We start from the raw sequence: 16,803 nt of genomic DNA on the forward strand, positions 1-16,803 counted from the left end.
GCAGCTACCAGCCACTGCAGGGTCTAAAAACAGATTAGCTTCTGTATGTAGTGGGCTTTAGTAGCATGCAAGTGATTATAATACCTTGTTTTGCACCTCCTTCATTTATGTTCTGCTTTTAGCTGGCTGCCTGGAAGCAACTTGTGTACACTGCGTATCTTAGAGGGGCCCGATCCTGTTTGAAAGTCTCAACAGTGCCATGACAAAAACTGCATGTTATAGCTTCCCACAGTATTATTCTGTAGATATCTCTATCTGAGCTTCTAAAAAATCTTTTTTTTTTTTTTTCCCCCCAGAAGCCTTTTTCCCCCCTTGCATTTGAAGTTTATTCTGAATGTTTCTTTTTTTTGGAATAAAACCGAACATTTTCTGATGGTACCTTGACAATAGAGCAGCTATTTTGGTGGTTGCTTTGTTTTGTTTTCTCACATGCTATGATGTTTGCTCACTCCTGCTCCTCTCCTGGACAAAGCATGTTCAATAACATATGGAGAGACGCCCTCAGAAGTGCACAGGCTTGCTCCTTGCAAACAATTCGAGTCTTGCTTCTGGCTTGCTCCAGAGCAAGAGACGTGGGCGCTGGGGCCACGGGGCAGGGCCATGGGGCAGGTTGGCGTGTGGTGGGGAGCCCTGGCAGGCAGCAGGCGAGCAGGGCGGCTGCCCCAGCGTGGGCTGCTGCTGAGGCAAGCCTGCCAGCTCCACCGTGCCCTCTCGCTGGCGAGGTTGCAGCTGGGTTTTACAGCTGCACACAGGGATGCTGTGGGGGCCGCGGCACACACCAGCGTGCAGGAGGCCAGCAGACACCTACTTGCTGATTTATAGGCATCGCTTTGTTGTGCATTCCTGCTGCCTGCAGGATCCTGCTGACTTTACACATGCTTAGCTCCCAGTAAGATCAGTGGCAACTTTGCCTTCATTGAGATCGTAATCCCGGAGCCTCCAAGAGGGAATATCGACAGACAGTGCCAAACCACTTGGTATTCTGTGTTTAGAAGGCTGTGCAGGCTGCAGCAGAGAGTAATTCAGGGTGTATTTATTGCTGCAGTGTGACACTGGCAGGATGTCTAACCTCCCGGTGCATTGGCTTGCCCAGCTGGGGAATGCAGGCTACGAAGGGTGTGAATTCCCATTTGGAAAGCGCGTTGAGATGCTTCAGAGAGAAGAATTGTTTCTACAGAGTTATTGTCTGAAGAGAATTATGACTTTTACAACTGAGAACTACCAGCTTTAAACAGAGACTTCTGTCTTAGCCTCTGTCTTTTTTCCAGCGAAGCGTTTTTAGTTTTTATACCAAGGAAGCCCCAAAGGCATTATTAGTAACATGTTTTCTTTCCTCTTTCTAAAATCCCACTTTTCAGTTTTCTTCCACTATCCGGTCCCAGGTTAGTGAGTACTGACAAATACTATCAACACATCTCGACAAAGAATAAAGTTCTGTCTAGAGCCATTTCACTCCCTCAAACATGTTGAGCTAAGAAAGCTAAAGAAGCGGGGGTGGGGGAAGAAAGAGAGAAATGAGAAACATTTCCAAACATAACATAAAAGGTCTTGCTTTAAGACCATGGATTTCCTTTTTGGTACTTTCAAAGAATGCGTCTTTAGTTCTCTTTGGCTGTGTGACCAACAGTTGTGGGGTGTGTCTGTGGTTTTCTTCTCTTCACAGTAACGCTATTGTTCAGAAACTGCAGCCAATTTATGGAAAGAGGTGGAATGTTTATGTAACTTACTTTGCTTTAGACAAGAAATGAAAAAAAAAATGACTGGTGGAGGAAGGCCAGTCAAAACAGGATTTTTCTTCCTTTCTGGACACAGATGTTGGGGAAAAAAAGCCAGCTCTGTCTTCACATTAAGCGAAGCAGCATTTCCATTTTTAGACACTTTTTAAATTAAGTAGGTCAGAAAAACAAAAATCAGCCATTAGATTAGTGCTATAATTTACTTGTTTCAAAATGTGCCATGCTTGAGAGCTGCTCTGTTGACATGCTTACAACACTATAAACTGAGAAACAGATATATTAGGGTCAGATGATAGCACTTTTGCCTAGACTGCTGTGTCCCAAACATATAGTTGGCAAGTACTGCTAGACTGCAGATGGCGAGTGTCTCTTCGTAACTAGAATGGAGTTTCCTGCCATTTCCAAATTAGCTGAGCTACAAATATGATTTGCAATTGCAAACCAAAGCAAGGTAGCCAAAAGAACAAGTCTCCTTATTATGTGCCCCCACCATCCATACTGGAAAAACTGAGAAACTAGAATCACTAAATTCCCACCTTATCTACCCAGTGCATTAACACCTTGTTTGACCCCCCCTTCTTTAACTAGAATGCCTATCCCAAGTCTTTGGGTCAAATTCAGCCTTTCTAACTGGGAAAAAAAAATACTTAAAATATTTTGATTCAATGAGAATTGGGATCTTTAAAGTTTAAGGCATTCTCATGTGGACTCTCAGCTTGCATCAGTACAGGTTGGGCCTGATCTCAGCTAGGCAGGTGCAACTTGCCTGAGGCAGCCCCATTGCATCAAAAATATCTCAAAATGTGGTTTTGAATGTAAGAAACCATTTCCAGCCACCACTCAACACCATCACAAAACATATCCTGCTCATACTTTAGTGCCACCAGGATGAAACCAAGCGGGCATCAAGCCAAGCTGTACAGACACCAGTTCTGGCCAGACTGGACTAGAGTGCCTAAATTCAAAGTTTGCTCTTTGTCTGTTTCAGACACACACAGAAGTCACAGAGAAACAACACGGAAAATATTATAAATAGAAAACAGAATAAAGTTTGGTGGATCAAAACCCCAAGTGAATGCAGCGTTCTCTTAAACCACAAAAAATACAGCGCTCAAGAGACACTGAGGAAGCTGCCCCTGCCAAAATATTTCAGCTTTGACAGGGAGAACAATTTCTGGAGGAGGATTCTGTTTCTATAATTATCCGGTCCTTTGCCTCACTAAGACCACCAGCTTATTGCATTGCACCAATAAAGGCTTTTCAGGTGCCAACAACATCCAAGAGCTTCCATCCTAGCCCAGCACTCAGGTGGCAGAACACTCTTAAGCTACTACCAAGCACATAAGGTTTTCAAGTTCTCTGAAAGGTGGGGCTGCACCACTGTTAGCGAGGGCTGGAAGTTGTTCCAGCAACATTATTCAGCTTGAAACCCCTACTCAAGTGTGCAGAGAGTTTATTTGACCCAACGGGCCAGATCGAGCTGTGATTGCCTTACCTCCTTGCCAACTGCAACAGAATTGCACAAGCATGAGCGGTGTCTGGTCCAATAACAAGTAATCTGCCATATGGAAGCTACTGAGCAGACATCTGCAGGACACTGAAAGTGCTTTTCTATATACAGTGCTGAGTGCTACAGTTGTGTGTTCCACAGAGACTCGGTTTGCAAAGGGATAGAAATGAAACATTACTTAGGGTTTTGGTTTCTTGGCCTTGAAAACCGAAATCTGAAAACAATTAAAGCCCAGTGCCATACCAAATCAGTTATGCAGTCATTCCTGGATTTTCCCATGGAATTTTTACATAAGAATTAGGCTGTATTTGATTCAAACTAACACACAAAGAATTGTGCTGGTCAGAGGCAGGCCAGCTTATATATGAGTTTCAGAAGTTTTTGCAAACGCATGTAAAAATCAATTAGAGCAAAAACACACTGCTAAAGATTACTAGAAATTCGATGACAACTCACTCATTAAAAGCTCTGTCATGCCTTATATCTTGTCCCTAGCAGACTGTTTTCAGTACTCTTCCATTTAGACAGTGCTTATCTTCTCTATCAGTGCAAGTTTCCCTCCCCAGCACACCTTGTACTCTCTGTCCCACAAACTGGGGCACTGGAAATACCCTTCCCATCTCCATTTGGACACCCTTCGGTTGCAACATGGCTGGGGGATGGAGTAAGCCCTGTGCTTTCTCAAGGAATGGGCAACCTTTGATGGTAGGTTGGCCGCTGTCCAGGAACACACAACGAAGAGGCTCCCTGCAGCTTTCTCAGCTCTTTGTGTATCTGTGTAGCAGCTGGGCACAATCTGGACTCACAATGGTGTGTCTGTAACAACACAACCAAATCCAGCCCTAGCATGGAAGGGAAACACCGTCCAACTGGAGGTCAAGTTTTGAATTATAATGGTGCCCTCCAGCCTCCAGATAACTGAATCAGCTGCTTCCCCCTCCACTCAAACCACTGTGGCTAATGTTTCTTTATTCCATTAAAAGTCTAGTTGCCTTGAAACAAGGCAATTCCTCCAGAAGTGAAGCTTTTGCCTATGCTAAGGAATGAAAAAGGCATCATATTCATCAGGCAGGAGAATCAGGCAGTCAAGTCTTCTTTTGCCTTCAATGCAAGGGACATAGCACAAACTTCTAAAAAGTATGACTGTGCAAGGGCAGGTCTCTATTTTCTTGTATTTTGTTACAGATCTGATTCAGTTCTCCAGCCCATAAGTACCAAAACCACTGCAAAACTGACTAGATTTAGTGACTGGTGTTACAACTGACCCGTAGAGTTCTGGAGGAAGCCTCACCCAGATCTGAGATATGGACACAACTGCTTTCAGCAAAGGGTCACCATGACAGCCTGGCTGGAGAGAAGAAAAAAGAAAAAAGCTTCACTGAGCTTGGACCTATTTTGAGCCTTTTATGGTTAACTCAAAGCTTTTCTTTCATTGAGCTAAATGTTGTCATAATTTTCACTGCATTAATCTCTAGAGTTCAAATCCCTTTTTTAACATGACACTTTGGATGTGAGATGACAAGTGTTAATATTCATTATTCTACTGAGCTATAAATATCGTGAGGTATAACAACTCACTGGAAAGGACACAACTAAAACGATTTCCTCAGCCCTGTGCTTACATTCAGATCTTCGTAACGGATACTATTTTTCACATACTGAAATGCTTTTGTTGCACTTCTTTGGCACTAAAGTTCACTTACGCACTTCTATTTTAATGGATACATGTAAAGTTAAAATAGTCATACTTTCCAGTTCACATTAGGCAACTTGCACACTCATATTCATGTTCAGTCTATACACCATTATCATGTTGCAGTACATGAAGAAAAGCAGTCATTTCAGAAACTACTGGAGTTTCCCTACTAAATTTTTCTTATAGATTATTTTTCTAGCAAGATCTTACTTGCAAAGTGTTTTCCCACCAGAGGTTTGCCAGATTTTTGGGGCAATGCTGAACAAAGGTCTCACCACCTTTGTAACACTAAACAGCATTTAGTCTCTTTCATAAACCTGATAGCCTGTAAATCTGAGATGGTCCACACCCTCTGCATTCCTATGTCGCATACTAACAGCCTCTTCTTTAATTACAAGGTGTGGCATTTCTGGACAAGAGACAGCTAATCCTCCAGACGTGTGTGTTATTTACATTTACCCTAGAATTTCTCCTTTATGCAAAGCTTTGGCTCTGAAACTGCAAAGGTTAAACCTCACAGACAAAATCTCTAGCTCATGGCCACACTTTGATGCCATTTAATATTCTGGTTTACTAACGATTAAGTGGAAGTGTTTTGAGCATATAGGATTCAGATCTAAAGGCTGGAAGCTATTTGGATCTAGGAGTTTGGTTCATGCCAGTATCTGTTACAAAACGTTAACCATCTGCAAAACTAAAACTTCAATAGGACCCATATTAACACATTACTTTAAACCACCCTCAACTACAGTTGTATCGGTGAATTCTGATTTAGAAATAAGATGAACTAAAGCTCCGGGCTTCTTACACAAAACGCCATCAGAAGATGGTGATTTCAGCTGTCTTAAACAGTCACCGCTTCAGCTCCTGCAGCTGGGTAGGCAGCACTGCCCTGGTTTGCACCCTAACCTCAGGTTGTGTCCTGGAGCTCCCTGACAGGAGGCTGGGAGCCCCAGCTCTGTGGTTCATGCTGCAAGCCAGGGACAGAAGGCCCAGCTACATGGGCAGGACGGGACTGGCCCTGCAAAGTGGCAGAGCCGGGTGTGAGTGTGGTTGGCTCCAGTGGCTGAAGCACACCACGTCCACCACTGCCTGGTGCAGGGGAGGACAGACACTCCTCCCTGGCCCATTTCTGCCAAGCTCGCCAGGCCATTTCCTCACCTCCGTCCAACTCTGTCACCCTTGGTGCTTCCCACATCCCACAACTTGAGGAAATCCAAAAAGACTCAGCCCCACATACCTCCTCCTCTCCTTTCCCTTGAAATACTCCTCTTGTTCAAGGACTCCCCCCCCCCAGCCCCCATGCTAAAAAGATGGCAGAAGGAGTGAACATCTTCACTTCCTTCCTGAGAAACATCCCTTCAACATTACCCTTCCATGAGCCATCACAGCGTGGATAACACTTGGCCACAGGGATCATGAGAGAGAGGGTGGCGGGCCGTGACTTCTGAAGGAAGCCACCAGGGGATAGGACCCCCACTGTGGATCTGCTGAGATCCTCAGTGTAAACGGACTTCCCTCCATAACTGGATAATTGTTTATCACACAGCAGTGAGAGCTTCCAGAGAAATAAAAAGCTACATAATTCTGGACACTGCCTAAAAAAAAAAAAAAAGGAGCAGTTCTGCCTGCTTTTTTATATTGCCCATATTACAGGCAGACACCTACTAATGCTAGTAGGTGTCTCTTCCTTCTGTCTCTGCATATCAGCCACACTGGCTTTAGAACAACAACAACAAAAAACTCAGATATGCAGCAGACTGGCAAATTGACATGCACCTCAGCTGTGGCTGAGATGCCCAATTTAGCTTTCCATAGAGAAGAACCAGTATCTCACTTTGGGCTTGCACATGGACAACATGGCCCCATGTCTAACAATCTCAGCCACAAGCCTTGCTGGGAAGTGCCTGCCCAGGCAGTGGCAGAGCCTTGACATGTTGAGGAGCTACAGGGATCAAAATCTTGATTTCAGTGTCTCCAAAAGGGCCTTCTGACTGGAAGTCATTGCACTGGGTGTCCAGTGAGGTGGAGGTAGATGGGCTGCAGGGGCATCTGTGAGGAAAGGCCGATGCTGCCCCATGCCACACACAGCCAGCTCCAATGGCCCCACTGCAAGGCACAGCCAGGCCCTGCAGACAAGATGGTGGCACCCTGGGAAAAGTGTGTTTAAGATAGTTAAGATGTGAGAACCAGCCCTGCAGAGCCCCATGGAGAAGGGTGGGAAGAGATGCTCCAGGTGCCAGAGCAGGGATTCCCCTGCAGCCCAAGGAAGGGCCCATCCCAGAGCAGTCTCTGAAGGCCTGCAGCTCATGGAGAGGACCCCCACAGAGTAAAAGTGTGAGGAGGAAGGAGTGGCAGGGACAAACTGTCATGGACTGACCACAAACCCCCATCCCCATCCTCTCTGAGCTGCCTGGACAGGGGGGCAGCTAGAGGAGCTGGGAATGAAGCTGAGCCTGAGGAAAAAGAAGGGAAGGTGGTGTTTTAATTATTTTTGTTCCCACTTTCCAAGCGTATTTCAATTTGCAATAAATTAATTTTCTGAATCATCTGCTTTGTCCATGCCAGTAACTGGTAAGCCATCTCCCTGTCTTTATGTTGAACCACATGCTTTTTTTCCATCTTATATTTCTCCCTGTCCTGCTGAGAAGGGGGAGTGAGAGAGCAGCCAGATGGGTGTCTGACAGTCCAACAAGGTCAACCCACCACAGTCATGAACTGGAGAAACCGCAGGACAGAAAGAAGAGAGGAGGTCAAGAAAAGGAAAGAGTTATCCTGGCACCGTACACAGAGCCCCATTTCAACATGAGCTTGTCATGAGGTTGAATTTGTGGGTTTGGAAACTAATTATTTGCAAGGACAAGGCTATCCCTGCCTCCATCCAGCCCAGAGGCAGCACTCAAATAGGATAAGATCTTGCCTGAAGCAGTCCAGGGAAAGTCCTCTTGCAGGAAGGATCCTGCATGAAAAGTCAGAAAAGGCACAGATCAGGAAACAGACTGTGAAGAGCCCCTCTTCATGGTTACTGAGAACACTATAAAATACCCATATGGGTTTTAGCTCATAGCCTTTGCTAACCAGTGTATGCGTTGGCAGATGCAGCACTATTACACTAATACACACTGCCCTTTCTGCCTAGGTCTCCCTTACCCTGACTTCCCACTATGCTGCTTAAGAACGCCAGGCAAGCACACAAACTGTGTCTGCTCTGTGACTGAATGCAGCAGAAAATTTATTAATGGAAAAGAGAAGAAACTCAAAAGGAAAATCATCTCTGGACATAGCCCAGGCAAAAGGTAACTTGCCGTAACACAGCCCTGAAAGGCACTACTAGCAAAAATACCCTGGCATGTTACAGCATCCTCCTGACTTGTACAAAAGCTGCTTTATTGCTGATCTCAGTTTACTCTATTCCCAGTCATAACTGAATTGTGTTGATTTTTTATGGGTCACCTGGCTTCGCAGTAGGTGTTCTGGGCCATCATTAAGGCTGGATAAGGCAAAGCTATTATTTTTTTTTTTTCCGGGCTTCTCTCTATCCTTTTATCGGCTGATCTGCAGAAGCTGCAGAAAGGTATACAGGTCCTCTCCTGAAGCAGTCCCTGAATAACCAACTGATTCTTCTTCCTCCTAGAGCTACCTGCAACAAGGCAGGGGCTGCAGAGGGTGGACAGTATCAAAAACATTGCCTCAGCTCCTCCAACACTCCTCTTTGTAGCCCAAAAGCAACAAAGCAACACTGGGAAGAAAGTGAACTCACATGCAAAATCCACTTTCTGGGTGAAATTAAAAAAAAAAAAAGTTTTTGGGTGAAAAACAAAATGCAAACAAAAAAAATCCAGACTCAGAATGACAACTTTTGTAGGCAAAACTGCTTCCTTCCAGTTTCTCCAGCTTCACCTGCTTCCCATGCCTGATGCAGCAAAAAAAATCCCATAAGAAGCTCATCTATTCATACCCAGGAACTGCTCATGTTACTAATGTGCATAATCTGGATGAAAGTCATCAAAACCTTAGTGCATTCTTGAATCTGTATCCTGTCATATTCATTGTGGAAAGCACAGGGGGGAAAAAGAAGTATCAACTTCTATGCAAAACCCTGGCATTTATCAGTGCTGCACATAGCAAGTATAGAATAATAAGTTTGCAAGGTAAGTCAGTTAGCCAATTCATCGGGACCGCCTGATAATGCAGCAAGTGAAAGGGAACTATTAGTAAAGTTGTTGAGAAAGGTGAGTTTAAGGTAAGGACTCTGCTTCTGTGGCTGAGTACTCATCAGGGAGAAGGTTAGCTTAAAGAAAACCAAAAGACACATGACATTAAATTGGAGGTGAAATGGAGGAGGGAAATGGAAAATCTAATGAGAAGCTATTTGTCCATGATAGGAGTCATAGGAAGGTGACAGCAATTTTCATGGAAATATTTCATGGAAACATTTGTCTCCCCTGTGTCCTTCCAGCCTGCCCTGTCAATCCCCCTTGCCATCACCACATTCTCCAATTTGCACACATCATCCAGCAACAAGCTTGATCAGGAGAAGAGCACCTGTGCTGTTTGCTCAACTTCACACCTGCTCCACAACAGAGGGAAAGCAACAGGCCACTGTTCATGTGACAGCTCATCAGTCCTAAACTCAGGACTATTTCAGGATATTCTTAAAATTTAGAACCATCAGGGTGATGTAGAAGTAATTGCAGAAGTAATTGCTATACAAGCCTACATAGTGGCAGGGGGTTGCTAACAGATCTATAATCATCTTTTAGAGTGACAAAAACAAGTTTCTGGATCACAGCTGCCTGTGCCACCTTGACTCTTTGCAGCTCATCAATGGGAGGAAGCACTTGTGTAGCTCCAGGAAGGTGGCTTTATCATGCAGACAGTCTGGACTATCTTCTAGAGTCTTCATCACACCTGAGTCCCAACCGTGGCACTTGTAAAGAAAACATGGGGGGCAGAGGAGGATGTAAGGGAAGAAACAGCATAAGGAAAGACAGCCTCCACTCACACCCTTACATTCAAGAAGTCCAATGGTATTTGTAATTGTCGATCACTGTCACTGCCCTGGAGAAAAACAAAACAAAACCAACCTGTCTCTGATACAATATCTATAGCTCTTGGCAGCAGCTTCTACAGCAGCACAAATCAGAAATAAGGAAGCTGTATATCAGTCTGGCCACTGTAGACATACGAGATTCAGACCTGGATGCAAATTTCTGCCTGCAAAATCAATGCTCCAAGCCTAATGCTGGCTTAAATTTGGATTAAAACTCCTAGGCTTGTCCTTTTCTAGCTAATATGAAAATTTACTTGCTAGAGTCTTAACAAATGGTTTGAGCCAGGATTTCACAATGAATACGTGATGATTAACTGTAGGATCACAGAGATTAAAGGTGGGAAAGAGCTATTAGATCATTGCAGCCCTATGGCAGTTGCAGAATTGTTCTCTGCAGTGTCTCTCTCCCAGCACCTTGTTCAGGCTAGTTTTAAGTGGCTCAAGCAAAGGCTCTCCCAGTTTCTTTCTGGAGGCTGTTCCACGCTCAAGCAGATCTTGCTGATATTTACTTAACGTTAAATTTCACCTTGCTCCACTCTGTAGCCAAGAGCCATCTTAAATAGTCCTTTTACCCCCTGCTCTCTTAATGTTGGTGTTTTCTACTCTTTGGTCACTTCATAAATTAACATCTGCTTGTCTGTTTGCCATCATTTCCCGTGATCAAGAGCATCAGAAAAAAAAAAAAAAAGCATACTTCTCATGTATACTATACCTCTTCCAACCTCCATTAAACCAATCAAGCCTTTCTTTGGACATATGACATTGGGTAGTTTGACCCACTGTATCATTTCCTGCCCCTGCTTTTGACTCTCCATGAGGTGCATGGAGAGCAGGACCCACTAATTAATGAGATGTAAAGATGCAGGAAAGGTTTTCTCAAGGTAATTGTTTTTGACAGCTTAGCATGACAGGAGCTCGATGCAGGCTCGACATGAGGCCCCGTGGATGGCTTCAGGTCAGCTCCCTCTCAGAGTTGGATTTTTTTTTTTTTCTCCCCCCTCAACTGCATTGCATCATGAGTTCATGTATAAAGTGCTGCAGTGGGTGCTGGTGAGAGGACGTCCGATTCGGCTGTACTGTACAGAGCAGCTGACTGCAACCAACTTCACAGACTGAGGCTGGGAAAAATAAGTTCCTCTCTTCGAGTCACATTAATGGAATATTCTGTGCTGGACCAGGATCAGACATTGCAAGGTAGACATTGTCTAATACCGAGAAGGATGTGGGATGAAAACACGCCAGAGCGAGCAGCCCTAATGACCTTTGCTTTAAGGAGCCCAGAGACAAGACAGAACATGGCCAGGACTCCGGGAAGCAGCCCAGCTAATGCATGCACATGTGTGTCCTCCAACAAGCTGTGCCCAGCCTCCCTCCGGCACACCAGGCACAGCCTGCACTGCCTGCAGGCAGCTGGCTCTGCAGACGATTCAGGTTTCCGTGCAGAGGTAGCAGCAGCATAGCAGTTACATGGCTACACACACAGTTTTCACCCCAATGAGGATCACAAATGCGAGTGCCTGGTGTTGATCCCAGCACTTCTGAATTTTCTAAATTCCCTGCTTACTGGAGAGTGAAATTAGACTCACGCTCATAACTTGTGGCTTGCGGAGAGCAGCTCGGAGCAGGTAGTGGAGGGTATGGCGCACAGAGAATGAAAAAAAGACAATTGTGGGTGCGGAGAAATGTATTCCAGCAACACATTTTGTTTTAGCAAAGTTCAGACTGGGAATTGGCAATGTGGAAATTCTTTATGAAGGTACTCAAATTAACAACTTGAATTGCACTCTTAAGAGATTAGAGCAGTTAGGGAGAGGTAAATGAGCTCTGTCAAAACAGGAACAGCTCTAAGTGATTCCCCAAAGCAGGATCAGGGCATGCACTGTGGCAGACTTCCTCCATATTCTGGCACTGGAAAGGGAAATTATGGAGGTGTTTCTCTTCTGCTTCAAAGCAGAGGGTCTGGCAGCAGTTCTTGCTCAACAATGTGGAGTTCAAAAGATTTGAGTCAAAGCAATGTTGATACAAAATAAAAATTAAAAAAGAAAATAAAAGCATTTAAAAAAATAAGAGTTGAGGCTGTGGTTCAGCTACCACCAAGCCTCCTCCAGTTTCCCAGGGTCAAAGGCACAGGTCATGTCCCTCCAGCAGATCTGTAGAAGATGGACACTGGCAACTTCATATGGTTGATAAATATATATGGTAAGTATAGAGAGGGGGGCAAACCCATTTTCTGGAGCAGAGGTAGAAACAGGCTCTGAGAACAGACCTGATGATACCTCTGCAAGCACCATTGCAGCAAAGAGATTTTTCACACACAGGGTGAACTGCATTTGCTCTAGCTGGAGAAGGCTGCCTCAGAATCCCTTGCGGTGCACCCTGAGGACAGGATTGAAGTGCTGGGGGCTGGCACAGCCCATTGCTCCCAAACCCACAGGGAGCTTACCTGAGAGCCTTGCTTTCACAGCTCTTGCTTTTTAAATTTTCATCAGTGCCCTTGTGTGGTGTTTTATTCTCGGTTGTAAGAAGAAACAGTTTTAAATCACTTTCTTTTTAATGAAATGAATGAATATAAGCCATCACTCCAACGACACTCCCTACTGCCGAATCCATCAGCACCCTTTGTGCTCTCATGGTCATATTTGCCTTATAAAAAACAGCTCCATCTTCTCTGCTGCTATGCAAAAGGCTCAAACAAATGTCAGAAGCCTGACTGGCAGACTGCACAGCCAAAGCGCAGAACCCGGCTGCGTTCAGGGGCTGTCAAATGCACAAAGTAAACAAAAGAACAGATCTATGTAATTTTTCCTCACAAACCTCTTTCAGCAGCAACTCTTATTTTAGACATTACTTTTAAAGGAAAGCATGACACCAAATCAGTGCATTTTAAATGAAAAAAAGAAAAATCTCATTATTTCTGATAAATATGTTTCTCTGATCCATTTTATTATAACTATTGGAGGCATAAAGCCTAAACAATGTTGTGGATTTAGTAACCATTTGAAAGTGATGGCTCCCTGAATCTACGATAGCTATTTAAGAACCCATGCACAACCAGGGCCGAGCAGCAGGATCTTCCAAGCTCTTTGCTCGACTTCTTACATCTCCCTGCTTGACGAGGCAGTGCTGAATGCAAACATCTGGGCAAAACATACCCAGGTTTTGCAGAAGTAAACAGCGTAACGGATGACAGAGCACACATGGCTCCCCGCTGCAGTGCAGGCTGCCCGCAGGGCTGGCAGAGCTGCCCTCCTGCCCTGGGATTTACTCTCCTGCCCTGCCAGGGACTCTTGGTCCAAGGGAGCAAGAGGGAGAGCTGCATTTGCGGGTTTGGTTTTAAATTCCTCTTTCTGAGGGAGAGATGTGTCTGTGTGCTGCAAGCACATCTGACAGACATCCAGCCCAGGGGAGGATCAGCTGTGAAAAGCCTTCCCCGGGATATTTTTGCTCCTCTTATTTTATTCTCTGTATTCCTTCTAACTCCTGGGGTGGGTAATTTTCCTCAGCCGAAAACCAGACAGAAGGGGGAAGGAGGAGGGGAGAGGTGCACACAGCACACTGGCAGCTGGGCACGGCGCAGGCAGGCGGCACGGAGCAGCTTATGGGGAAGGCAGCGCGGGTGTTACAAATGCCACAGGCATTTGGGGCAGCTCTGTGGCAAGCAAGGAGGGAGAGGAGCACAGCACACCAAGCAGCTTCCCACCTGCTTCACACCTCATGCCACTAACACGGTACAAGTCACCAGTGCCCCCCCCCAGAGTGGCTGTGCTGATCACTAACCATGAACACGGAGCAAAACACAAAGTGTTTGCACCTACTGCCTTCCCCTCAGCAGCCTAATGCCTGAGTATGGCCCTTCCCCTGCTGTGCCGAGGGGGATGACAGGCCTCAGCACATCTCTGCTGGCCCAGGCATGTCAGAAAGACTCAGCCCTGCATCCCCCTGGGACCCCCTCCTGCCAGCCGGGCAGAGCCACGCTCCCCAACACCACACCAGTGACCACTGGCACCCCATTCAGGTGAACGTACCCACAGCACTGCTACACCCAAACTTTGCAATATTTGAAGTGAATCATATTCGTTTTACTTTAAAGGTGGAGGGATTATTTTTATTTTGTGTTTCTCTGATTCTACCTGGAATTCAGATGTATGCAACACGCAAGGTATCTGAAGGCTCAAAATGCAATACTATAATATAGCTCTTTGTTATGCTAATTATTTCTTCCCAGCTGCTCCTGCAACGAGTGCCAGCCCGACCTATCAAATAGGAACAAAACCTCTAGGCAAGCCTGCTGCTGCAAGGTCCCTTACCTCCGAGCTCAAGGGGCCAGGGGCTGCCAGTGCTCTGGCACCCACACACAAAGCGGAGAGGTGAAACAGAATTTCAGATCGCAGCTCCGCTGCCACTAGGAACATGAACCGGGAATTAAAAAGTGATATCCTCCTGACAGCCAGGTTGCCATGATTTACATCTTCCTTCAGGTCCCCTCCCCCTCCACACGCATCTTCTCAGCTCTTGAGTACAAGGAAGAAACGAGGCAGTGGGAAAGCATTCAGGCAAACCTCAGATGCTCGGTCGAGGTTCTCATTTTGGCACCCGCCAGGGCAGCACTATGTGATCACGAAGGATTTTCTGTGCACGGGTGTCATATTCATGGCAGCCTGAAAATGCTGTGGTTGCATTATTTAAATTAAAATTAAGTTTCCAAATAAATAAAAAAAGGCTTTATATTTCCAAAGTGAAGAGAATAAAATTATTGGTTTGGTTGCAGTTCTATTATTTATGTTGACATTCAGTTAAAAGAGTGTCTTGTTCCTGTGTTTCTAGGGCCTAGGAAGATATTTTATGCATAGCACATGGAAATATTCAAAGGGAAAAAGGATCTTTGGCAGCTGGAAGGGAACTGACTACTGGGAGCTTCTGGCATCTTAAGATGCTCCAAAGACCATTGGGAATGTGGGGCAAGCTCATTACCTAAATGTCTTTTTTGTAATGGTCACTAGTGAAATACCTCAAAATATGACGTTCAATCATCATCTTTAAGCTTCAGAATTAGCAGAAGGAGCACTTTCAATGGGCGAATAAACTCATACTGTAAAAATCCTCACCTCAGCCTGCATGCGGAATAAGGGGAATGATCTGACAGTAGCTTAACCTTTACTCGCAGTTTAAGATTTTCCTCATGACTGATGACTATACAGGCTATTTTGGGGTTTCTGTAGTGGAGCAATTCTACAGTGAAAGTATGTTTCACAACTGCAAACACAATGCATCTTACTTCTCACAGCAAGCACAAAGTTTGCCACTATTACACTAATTACTCTGCTGGTAAACCAGAATCTAAGCTGTCAAGCAAAGGAAGGGGTCAAAGAAAGAACAAAGGGCATTCGGCCTCCAAAGGTACAACGTAGGCTGCTCAAGATCAAAAAATTACTCAAACTATTTTCACGTAAATTATACCAGAAATTGAGAAATGTAGGTAATTTTGGTCATGCATTTTTGAGACTCATGAAGGATAAATTTGGAAAAACGTAGTATTGAAAGTACATTACACTCTGAGGGTAGCAATACAATGTATGCATACTCTGATGATTTGTAGCATAAAGGGCAATGGCATTTTGAGCCATAACTCCACTACTTCACTCAAAGGAATAAAGGGCCCATGGCAGCCATATGACTGAGAGAATATGGCTAAAAAGTGGGGCCTAGTCACATAAGTATAGAAGATCTTGTCTCAAAAAAGCAATGGATGGAGGCAAAAAATTACATGGATTTTTAAGGTTGATGAATATAGCACAACTGGATTTGAAAGTAATTTGTTACTCATCTCCTGTTTCCAGAGACAGAGGCTTTCTGTAACAAGCAGAGTAGCCAGTCCTGCACTGCATGGGTGGAAAGGGGCAATTGCCATTTGAACCCTGCTTTGAGAACAAGGCAAGGAAACAAAACCACCAACTACAATCAGAGCTGTGGGCAGTCCGCAGATCAGACTGGGCACAACCTCTCCGACAATCATTGGCACATCATCATCTCATGCCAGCTGAGGGGCTCATCACCCCTCGTCCTGCTGCAACAGCCACCAGAAAGCACTGGATATCAGTCACAATTTACGGGTGAAAATGCTGCATTAGAAACAGGATGGGGTGAGCAGACAGTGGAAATGCCATTGGAAGGCCCCACTGTGCTCGGTGGAGAAGCACAGCCCTGATGGCTGTGGGTCAGGTTTCCCTGGAGGAGGCACAGTCACCAGCCCCTGCTATCCTGTCACCTCCTCCACAACTGCCAGAGCCTTTAATTATTTCAGGAGGCAGACAGCCCACGGTACAGCAAGATGAGCCTGGCAGGCTATTCCACAGGGAAAATACCACTGCAAGAGGTAGAAGCAAATGAAGTGACCTTGATCAGACAGACCATTTATCTTGTTTCTGCAGTCCCAGCATGACAGATTAGATGCTCTCTGCAGTAAATTGGACAATGATGCTGTACTAATTGAGAGGAATTGCTAGCCTTGGGAAATAAGTTGTTTTTCAAATTCAGCAGCTCACTGTTTTGGGGTTTTAGTTGGGGTTGGTTCTTTTTTTTTGTTTGTTTGTTTTTGCTAAGTAAGCATGCTTCTGAGCACACGCAGACCACACATCTGTGACTTCTCCTCGCACTCCCTGTGTTCATCAGAGGGAAACCTGAACACAAAGATTAAAAGAAGTTAAGCACTTGCCTACCTGGTTTTTCAGCTGGATCTGGTGAGAAGGCTTCACATACTTCACAGTCTGCACCACTTCTGCAAAGCAGAGGAACTGAAACTCCACCTTCC

General features: G+C 45.1%; 1 long non-coding RNA gene across 1 annotated transcript in view; it reads right to left on the reverse strand.

The window, feature by feature from the left end:
* LOC311433659 overlaps positions 1 to 16,803 on the reverse strand; it is a 41,178-nt gene extending 24,375 nt beyond the window's left edge. The window contains exon 1 of the long non-coding RNA XR_014690876.1: positions 16,712 to 16,803. This is a non-coding gene — a long non-coding RNA (uncharacterized lncRNA). The remainder of the gene's footprint in view (positions 1 to 16,711) is intronic.

The sequence above is a fragment of the Aythya ferina genome, assembly GCF_964211825.1.
Source record: "Aythya ferina genome assembly, chromosome: 3".
NCBI lineage: Eukaryota > Metazoa > Chordata > Aves > Anseriformes > Anatidae > Aythya > Aythya ferina.